The 11,064-nt window shown below is 48.4% G+C and overlaps 1 protein-coding gene across 1 annotated transcript in view; it reads right to left on the reverse strand.

Moving 5' to 3' along the window:
- The window catches only part of fgf14 (fibroblast growth factor 14), a 584,869-nt gene that overhangs the window by 274,158 nt on the left and 299,647 nt on the right, over nucleotides 1-11,064 (reverse strand). The gene's annotated exons all lie outside the window — the stretch shown is intronic.

Genomic DNA, 11,064 nt, shown 5'->3' on the forward strand with positions numbered 1-11,064 from the left:
ATTCATTCCTTGTCCAAGAGGTGATGCAGTCGTTAGCCCTGCTGCCTCACGGCGCCGAGGTCCCAGGTTCGATCCCGGCTCTGGGTCACAGTCTGTGTGGAGTTTGCACATTCTCCCCGTGTTTGCGTGGGTTTCACCCCCACAACCCAAAGATGTGCGGGGTAGATGGATTGGCCACGCTAAATTGCCCCTTAATTGGAAAAAATTAATTGGGTACTCTAAATTTTTTTTAAAACTCCTGTATTCAATGTTCTGACCAATGAAACCCAGCATGCTGAATGCCTTCTTCACCACCCTGTCCACCTGCGACTCCACTTTCAAGGAGCTATGAACCTGTACCCCTAGATCTCTTTGTTCTGTAACTCTCCCCAACACCCGACCATTAACTGAGTAGGTCCTGCCCCGATTCGATCTACTGAAATGCATCACCTCACAAATTAAACTCCATCTGCCATCCATTGGCTCACTGGCCCAATTGATCAAGATCCCGTTGCAATCCTAGATATCTTTCTTCACTGTCCACTATGCCACCAATCTTGGTGTCATCTGCCAACTTACTAGCCATGCCTCGTAAATGACAAATTACAGTGGACCCAGCATCGATCCCTGAGGCACACCGCTGCTCACAACCCTCCAAATCACCCTTTGGCTTTGATTGCCAAGCCAATTTTGTATCCAATTGACGACCTCACTCTGAATCCCATGAGATTTAACCTTATGCAGCAACCTACCATGCTGTACCTTTTCAAAGGCCTAAAATCCATGGAAACAATGTCGACTGCACTGCCCTCATCTACCTTCTTGACTACCCTTTCAAAAAACTCGATCAAATTTGTGAGACATGATTTTCCACTCACAAAGCCATGCTGACTGTTCCTAATCAGTCCTTGCCTCTCTAAATGCCTGTAGATACTGTCTCTCAGAATACCTTCTCGCAACTTACCCACCACAAACATTGGGCTCACCGGTCTGTAGTTCCCAGGCTTTTCCCTGGGGCAATTCTTCAACAAAGGCACAACATTTGCTGCTCTCCAATCTTCAGTCACCTCGCCTGTGGCTGTCGACGATTCAAATATCTCGGCTAGGGGACCCGCAATTTCCTCCCTCGCCTCCCACAACATCTGGGATACATTTCATCAGGTTCCGGGGATTTGTCTACCTTGATGCACTTTCAGATTCCAGCACCTCCTCCTCTATAATATGTACACTCCTCAAGACATCACTATTTATCCCCCCAATTTCCCTAACATTTGTGCCTTTCTCAACAGTAAATACCGATGAGAAATATTCATTATGTGGATCCCCACATAGATGACCTTGTAGATCTTTAAGAGGCCCTACTCTCTCTCAAGTCAATCTTTTCCCCTTTATGTATTTGTAGAAGCTCATTAGATTCTCCTTTGCCTTATCTGCCAAAGCAATCTCATGTCCCCTTTTTGCCCTCCTGATTTCTCCCTTAACTCTACTCCGACAACCTCTATACTCTTCAAGGGATCCACTTGATCCCAGTTGCCTATGCATGTCATATGCCTACTTCTGTTTGACCAGTGCCGCAATATCCTGAGTCATCCAAGGTTCTGTACTTCTACCAGCCTTGCCCTTCACTCTAAAAGGAATGTGATCACCCTGAACCCTGCTTAACACACTTTTATCATAGATTATCATAGGATTTACAGTACAGAAGGAGGCCATTCGGCCCATCGAGTCTGCACCGGCTCTTGGAAAGAGAACCCTACCCAAGGTCCACACCTCCACCCTATCCCCATAACCCAGTAACCCCACCCAACACTAAGGACAATTTTGGACACGAAGGGTAATTTATCATGGCCAATCCACCTAACCTGCACATCTTTGGACTGTGGGAGGAAACCAGAGCACCCGGAGGAAACCCACTCACACACGGGGAGGATGTGCAGACTCCGCACAGACAGTGACCCAAGCCGGAATCGAACCTGGGACCCTGGAGCTGTGAAGCAATTGTGCTATCCACAAAGCTACCGCGCTGCCCCCTTTTGAAAGCCTCCTACTTACCAGCCGCCCTTTTGCCTGCAAACAGGCTCACCAAATCAACTTTTGAAAATTTCTGTCGAATACCATCAAAATTGGCCTTGCCCCAATTTTGAACTTTAACTTTTGGGCCAGACTTATCATTCTCCATCGCTATCTTAAAACTAATGGAATTATAGTCACTGGTCCCAAAGCGATCCCTCACCTGCCCTTCCTTATTTCCCAAGAGGAGGTCAGGTTTTGCCCCCTCTCTAGTTAGGCCATCCACATATTGAATGAGAAATTTCTCCTGAATACATTCAACAAATTTCTCTCCCTCCAAACCCCTAGTGCTATGGCTGTCCCAGTCAATGTTGGGAAAGTTAAATTCCCCAACTATTACCACCCTATTTTTCTTCAGCTATCTGTAATCTCCTTACATATTTGCTCCTCGATTTCCAACTGACTATTTAGGGGTCTGTAGTACAATCCTATCAAAGTGATCTCACCCTTCTTATTTTTCAGTTCTACCCATATTGACTCAGTGGGCAAACCCTTAGATATATCCCCTCTTATTAATGCCGTGATCTTCTCCCTAATCAAAAACTCAACTCCCCCTCCTGGTCTATCTTTCCTACAGCATCTGTACCCCAGAACATTGAGCTGCCAGTCCTACCCCTCCGTTAGTCATGTTTCAATAATTGCTATTAATATCCCAGTCCCATGTACCCATCCATTCTCTGAGTTCATCTACCTTGCCCGTTTGGCCTCTTGCATTGAAATAAATGCAGTTTAATCTAGGCTTCCCTTGCTCTCTGCCCTACTTTCTGAGACCATCTGTCCGGTCATGTTTTGCACACTCTCCCTGTGTTTTATTTCTCTTCGCCTTACTGGACCCATTCACTGAGTTCTCCAGTCTCTTTACTCTGTACTGTGGCCCTTTTTGATTCTTGACTTTCATTTTTCCCCTTACTGCCTTTTGTTTCTGTCCCCACTTTAATTCCCTCTAACTGACTTCCTGCACCAGTTCCCACCCCCCTGCCACATTAGTTTAAACCCTCCCCAACAGCACTAGCAAAGACATTGGTTCCAGTCCTGCCCAAGTGCAGGATGATTAACAGCTTCAAATTCCTAGGTCTGCACATCACCAACAATCTGTCCTGCTCCACCCACGTAGACATCAAGAAAGCACAACAGCTCCTATACATCCTCAGGGAACTAATGAAATTCGGCATGTTCGCATTGACTCTTACCAACTTTTACAGATGCACCATAGAAAGCATCCTATCGAGCTGCATCACAGCCTGGTATGGCAACTGCTTGGCCCAGGACCGCAAAAAACTACAGAGTGTCGTGAACACAGCCCAGTCCATCACACGAACCTGCCTCCCATCCATTGAGTCCATCTACACCTCCCGCTGCCTGGGGAAAGCGGGCAGCATAATCAAAGGCCCCTCCCACCCGGGTTATTACTCTTCCAACATCTTCCATCGGGCAGGAGATTCAGAAGTCTGAGAACATGCACGAACAGATTCAAAAACAGCTTCTTCCCCGCTGTTACCAGACTCCTGAATGACCCTCTTATGGACTGAACTGATCTCTCCACACATCTTCTCTACTGAGCAGTACTGCATTCCGTATGCTTCACCCGATGTCTGTATCTATGTATTTACTTTCTGTATTTATCGTTTGTCCTATATATTTTCATGTGTGGAACACTCTGTATGGACTGAATGCAGAATAATGCTTTTCACTGTCCCTCGGTACACGTGCCAATAAATCAAACCAAATCCAATGCAATCCTTGACATCCAGTCCTTGACATTCTGCTTGTGGAGATGGGCCACATAATAATACTCTTTATTATTGTCACAAGTAGGCTTATATTAACACTGCAATGAAGTTACTGTGAAAAGCCCCTAGTCGCCACATTCCGGCGCCTGTTTGGGTACACTGAGGGAGAATTCAGAATGTCCAATTCACCTAACAAGCACGTCTTTCGGGACTTGTGGGAGGAAACCGGAGCACCCGGAGGAAACTCACGCAGACACGGGAATAACATGCAAACTCCACACAGACAGTGACCAAGCCGGGAATCGAACCTGATCCACGGGATGGGGGTACAAGGTCCCCTGAAACCTTTTTCAACTTTCTTTGATTGATTGATTCATGAGATGTGGGCATTGCCAGCATTTGTTGCCCATCATTAATTGCCCCCTGAGAAGGTAATGGTGAGCTGCCTTCTTGAACCGCTGCAGTCCGTGTGGCACAAGTACACAAGCAACAGTGCTGTTAGGGAGGGAGTCCCAGGGTTTTGACCCTGTGACGGTGAAGGAACGCCGATATATTTCTAAGTCAGGGTGCTGCATGGTTCGGAGGATACTTGTAGGTGATGGTGTTTCCATGCATCTGCTGCCCTTGTCCTTGTAGGTGGCAGAGGTGGCAGATCTGGATCTGTTCAAGGTGCCCTGGTGAGTTAGAACATAGAACATAGAACAGTACAGCACAGAACAGGCCCTTCGGCCCTCAATGTTGTGCCGAGCCATGATCACCCTACTCAAACCCACGTATCCACCCTATACCCGTAACCCAACAACCCCCCCCTTAACCTTACTTTTTTATTAGGACACTACGGGCAATTTAGCATGGCCAATCCACCTAACCCGCACATCTTTGGACTGTGGGAGGAAACCGGAGCACCCGGAGGAAACCCATGCACACAGGGGGAGGACGTGCAGACTCCACACAGTGACCCAGCCGGGAATCGAACCTGGGACCCTGGAGCTGTGAAGCATTTATGCTAACCACCATGCTACCCTGCAGTGCATCTTGTGTGGGGTACACAGGGCTGCCACTGTACACGGCAGTGCAAGGTGTGAATGTTTAAGCTGGCGAATGGGGTGCCAATCAAACATGCTTGGCTCCTTCGGGAAATGAGTGGCTGGAGATTGTGCTCTGCTTAATTTACAAGAAACTTCTGAGTAAAAGAAAAACCCATCAAAGTTTTATTATGTTGTTCCAAAGACAAGCAATTTACACTCAAGCCTATCGGGGAAAGGTCAGAGAAAGCAATGGAGAATTGTCCAACATATCATCATGTTCAGGGATTATTTAGGCTTCAAATCTGCAGTGTCTAATCCATTTAAATGAAATGGTTCTTACCCAATTCACCCAGTCGACACCCTACAATTCTGGACTCCACCTCATGGTTTGGTGTTTAATCCTTGTGTGCTACTCTCTCAGCTGGCTTGAAGCACAATTAATATTTGAGTGTATTTGAAAGCAGCAGCCGTGAACTCTGTTATATTACTTGGAGTCAAAGATGTTACTCATTTGCTTATGCCAAGATGCTCTTCAACTTGATGTTGATAAATGCTCATAGTCGTCCAATGAAAGCAAATAATTTATTGAATAACTAAACAATTAACTTGTGAGTTCGATTCTTTAATACTTTTACAGGGCTGGTTTAGCACACGGCTAAATTGCTGGCTTTGAAAGCAGACCAAGGCAGACCAGCAGCACGGTTCAATTCCTGTACCAGCTTTCCCGAACAGGCGCCGGAATGTGGCAACTAGGGGCTTTTCACAGTAACTTCATTTGAAGCCTACTTATGACAATAAGCGATTTGAATTGAATTGAATTGAAATTAAACAAGATAGAACTGGAATAAGCTATGATTAATTATACTTGCACTCTGAGCTAACTCTACACCTCTGGAGCGGGATTCTCTGATCCTGGGGCTAAGTGTTGACGCCATCGGCCATCGTATACGCCAGAGCGCCGCGGGTCTGCGCATGCGCACTACGGCCAGCGTGAGTTCACGTATGCGCGCTATGGCCGGCCCGAGTTCACGTATGCGCATGAGTTGCCTTCTTCGCGCTAGCCCCGACGCAACATGGCGGAGAGTTACAGGGGACCGGCACAGAGGAACATAGGCCCCCCCACCAGGATAAGGCTGCCGATCGGTAAGCCCATTTCACAGGCCAGGCCACAGTGGATGCCTCCCCCAGGGTCAGATACCCTCTCTCCCCCCCCCCCCCCCAACCAGGCCGCCCCCCGCAACATGAACGGCGAGGTCCCGCTGGGTAGGACCATATGAGAACGGCGCCGGCAGGACTCGTCCTAACTCGACGGGCACTCAGCCCATCGTGCGGGGAGAATCGTCGGGAGGGGGTGCTACCTGACCGGAGAATCGGCGGAGCAGCGTCAGAGCGGCGTAGCGTGAATCGCGCCCCCCTCGTCGATTCTCTGACCCGGCGTGGGTTCGGAGAATCCCGCACCTGGTCTCCAGTCACAATATACACAAAGAGAGGCGGGAAAGCAGATTGAGCCTGTCTTTATACCCCTTGTCAGTGTTGCCCTCTAGTGATCATTTAACTGTAATGACTACCATTAACCCTTTAAGTATATAGATACAGATCACTACAAACTCAATCTCACATTTATCATTGTTGCGCCTTTCTTACACCAGACAATGATACAGTCCAGAAGGAGGCTATTTGCCCCATTATGCCTGTGAAAGGTCTTTGAAAGCACGATCAAATTAGCCCCATACCCCTGCTTTTTCCCCAGTAAAATCTTTCACCATTTAAGTATTCGTCCAAATCTCCTTTTGGAAGTTACTGTTAAGTCTGCAGACCCCAGAGTAAGGTAACCGCTGGGGTCCATGGGGCTGGTAGCCTGGCACTTTCAGCTCACTTGGCCGTGACACTACATGGAGTGTGAAGCTGGAGGGATGCAAACCTGGCTCACGCAGCGCTGGGTTGCATTGTTTTAAGACCAGGATTTCGCAGCTCTTGCGAGATTTACTAACCGGTACCAATTTGGAGCTTTGACCAAGGTTCAGTGTTCAACCGCCCTCACGGTTAGAATGATCTGATTACTCGTTCATCTAAGGTTGGTGGGAGCGGAGGGAATCTTGTAGATGAGGAAGGGGGAGGGGATGGTGGTTCCAGTTGAATCGGTAAGAGATGTTAAGGAAGGGACTCTGGCTAATGGGGGTGTTGGAGAAGGATGGTGCATTCAAGCACGTCAAAGGCTGCAGGCAGGTGGAGCAGTAGGAGTAATAGTGTTCCACTGTCAGTCATTTTGGGCTGTTTCAGGAAATCTGGTTGGAGAGGTACAAACACGGATTTGCGGCAAATGACTTTGATACAGCAGATCTGTTTTAAATGGGAATGGCTGCTGATAAACTCTGTATCTAAATTCCTCTCTAGATTTGCCAACAAATAGTTCTAAAATGACCTCATTGGTTGTGAAGTGCCCTGTGACATCCTGAGGTAGTGACAGGCGCTATATAAATGCATTGTTCAGTGCTTCCTGCCCCGACACAATTGGGTCACTGGAATAGTCATGCCCCTTTTCTTAAAGTCCCTGCCCTCTGTGTGCGAGAGCCCCTCAGACGTGACCCAAACTGCTTAACGGCTCCTATTCATAAACATCAGAGCCATATCTTTGCAATTCTGTCAGATGTTCCTTGCCAATGTATTTTCCCGCCTTTGGTTGGAAGACAGAAATAAACATCAAAGGGAAGTGTCAGGAGCAGAAGAAAAAGAGCAGGAGATTATTACAATTAGCTAAAATAATGTAAATGTAATATATGAGATTAGGCTTAAATTTAAAATTCTCTTCCTGGTTTTCAGAATTCCTCCATCGCCTGGCCCTGATGGAAGCACCTCCAGCCCCACACCCCTCCAAGATCTCTGTGCCGATTTAATTCCGTCCTCTTGCACATCCCTGATTTTAATCACTCCATCCTGCCTTCAATGGCCTGAATCCAAAGCGTCAGATACCGCAGGAATCTGCACGTTAAAGTGAGACAAGCTGTAACACTCCAATACGGCAAAACGTGATCCCGCCCACAATGGGATTCACATCGCAACGTCTCGTTGCGATCCGGGATGATTCTGGGAGCGGGGTCTCCTGGTTTTAATCGACCACAATGAGCTGCGGTGAGCTGCTTTTCGGGCGCAGCGTGGCCATTGGATTGCGCCTGGATTGTTTCAATTCCACAATCGGATTACACCTCTCCGATTACCGGGTAGCATTGTGGATAGCACAATTGCTTCACAGCTCCAGGGTCCCAGGTTCGATTCCGGTATGGGTCACTGTCTGTGCGGAGTCTGCACATCCTCCCCGTGTCTGCGTGGGTTTCCTCCGGGTGCTCCGGTTTCCTCCCACAGTCCAAAGATATGCAGGTTAGGTGGATTGGCCACGATAAATTGCCCTTAGTGTCCAAAATTGCCCTTAGTGTTGGGTGGGGTTACTGGGTTATGGGGATAGGGTGGAGGTGTTGACCTTGGGTAGGGTGATCTTTCCAAGAGCCAGTGCAGACTCGATGGGCCGAATGGCCTCCTCCTGCACTGTAAATTCTATGATAATCTATGATGAATTACACGATAAACACCTGTTTAACAATAAGATTTTAATTTAATTTTAAACATACTGGCTCTGCCCGCTCCTGCACTGTCACCTTCTTCAAAGGATAATGTCCTCCCCATCTTTATCGGGAGGAAATGCTAAACCTTCAAATTGTTCAGTTGCTGCATTATGCTTTCCAGCATTTCAATAGTGACGGTGCTTCAAAAGTATGTCATTGCCTGTAAAGTGCTTTGGTTGTCACCCTGCAAAATGCGATGTAAATACAAGTCTTTCTTTTTAATTGTGGGCTCCACACTCTCGTAAAAGTTTTGGAGACGGTGTGGAGGAGACTGACTGGAATGGTTCCAGGGGTGAGAGAGTTCATTTAATGTGGAGAGACTAGGGAGGCTGAGATTGTTCTACTCAGAGCAGAGACGGTCAGGGGGAGAAGTTGAAAGAGATGTTCGAAATCAGGGGGGTTTTGATAAATAAGGAGAAACTGTTTCCCCTGTCAGGAGGGCTAGTAACCAGAGAACACAGGAAATCAGGTCAATCATACATGAAGGCAATGCAAGGGTTAATGAAATATATACAGACAGCCACTAGAGGGAGCTAGCCCTATGAGTACATAAGGGATGAGCCTTGTGGGACAGAAGGTTAGAGAAGATGGTGAGGCATGAGAGAGAGCAGTTGTGTATTTGAAAGTTCTGCAGTTAGAGATAGCATAGTTTAATTAAGTAAACTGCTACTTTAGGAATGTGAACGAATCTTAGTGGTGTAATAAATTTATAATTTTGTTCGTTAACAAAGCTTCTTGTTCTTTGTTCCACACTACACATCGAAGCTATCCAGGTAAAGCAAGGCAGAGAACAACACAAATTTGAGTCAGATTGGTACAGAAAGAGAAATAACCAGAGTTAACATTCTTATTTCACCAGCGAATTATGGACGGTATTCTCCCCCCCCACCCACGGCGGGTGGGAGAATTGGCGGGGCGCCGCACGAATCGCGCCACGCAGGCCCGGCCCCCGCAGGCGATTCTCCCACCCCCCCCCCCGAAACCAGCGCCACGCGAATCGCGCTGGGCTGCTCGGAGAATCGCCACAAACGGCAAGCGGCGATTCTCCGGCCCGGAAGGGCCGAGTGGCCGCTCCGACACGACAGGTTCCCGCCGGTGCTGTCCACCCCTGGTCGCTGCCGGCGGGAACTGTGAGTGAACGCTGGGGAGGCAGCCTGTACGGGTGGAGGGGGGCTCCTACACCGGGGAGAGGGGGGACACCTCTGATGGTGTCTGGCCTGCGATCGGGGCCCACCGATCAGCGGGCCAGCCTCCCCCCCCCCCCCCCCCCCCCGGGCATACCTCCTTCCGCGGCCGGCCTCAGAACACCGGCACCATGTTGGTGAGGGGCCGGCGCGCGTAAGAAGTTCCCCGCACATGTGCAGGATGGCGCGGCCCAACTGCGCATGCGCAGGATTGAGCTGCCCCAACTGCGCGGGGGCGCTGGGTAAGGACACTGGAGTGGCGTGAACCACTCCAGCGCCGTGCTGGCCCCCTCTGGGGGCCAGAGTAGGTCGTGCCCGGGACCTGTTCGCGCCGTCGTGAAACGCAATGGCGTTCACGATGGCGCAGGCACTTAGTCCCGGGGGTGGAGAATACCGCCCTGTATCTTATCAGCTGTGAGATCACAGGCAACCTTGCCACCGTAACATTCTAACATAATACCACAGTCAACACAACTCATGTCAACCTCAGACTCCAATGAACAAACTCACTTTTTCCTAATTTGCTTAACTTTCTTGGGATCTTGGGCTTAACAAATTGGAGGTTTCGAATCAATTTTTTCAGGAAAGTCTACTTGTTTCTTGAAGAACGCTGAAGAACAGATTTGGTTTCGCTTCTTCCAATGACAGAGTTTGCAGCTTACCTGTTGCTACCACATGTTCATTACCTTTGGCTCCTTGCGGTGGTCAAATTTAATGATTAAATAATCTCACAACAATTTTCAGCATTATATTCTCTGCCAGGGTAACATAATGAGCTGAGTCAGCTGGAGAGATATTGGATGAGGGAAATAGTTGAGTGCTCTGCCGGAACCAAAATACCTGAGGGTATTAACCTTTGCGCACTGCCTGTCACAAAGCTCAAGGACAGGAAATGTGTGTAGTGATGCTGGAGATTCTGCGTCTGACAGCACAGAACGAGGCCCTTCAGTCATCGCACCAGTGCTGGCTCTTTGTAATGGTCATCCAATAGGTTCCACTCCGCTGCTCTTCTCCTGCAAGAAGTCTTACAACACAGTAAGAAGTCTGACAACACCAGGTTACAGTCGAACTGGTTTGTTTTGAATCACTAGCTTTCGGAGCACAGCTCCTTCCTCAGTTGAGCCTGCCCTACTATTCAATAAGGTATTTGCTGATCTCTTCGTGTTTGGACTTCCACATTCCCATCTACCCCCGATAACCTTTGATTCTCTTGGTTGACACAAATCTATACCTCTGCCTTAAAAATATTCAGTGGGGGGGGGGGGGGGGGGGGGGGGGGCACAGGGCAAGTGACCTGGGGTCGGGAGCGGCTGTGTTTTCACAAGCTCTGGCTTCGCTCGTCTTTTAATCTTTTATTTTATCCCAATGCATATTCCTTAATTATCTTTTTTTGGGGGATATATGTTTTGCGCCCTGTCCCTGGATGATCCTGGTCGGAGTTTGGTGATGAAGAGTT

The sequence above is a fragment of the Scyliorhinus canicula genome, chromosome 14 (assembly GCF_902713615.1).
Source record: "Scyliorhinus canicula chromosome 14, sScyCan1.1, whole genome shotgun sequence".
Classification (NCBI taxonomy): domain Eukaryota; kingdom Metazoa; phylum Chordata; class Chondrichthyes; order Carcharhiniformes; family Scyliorhinidae; genus Scyliorhinus; species Scyliorhinus canicula.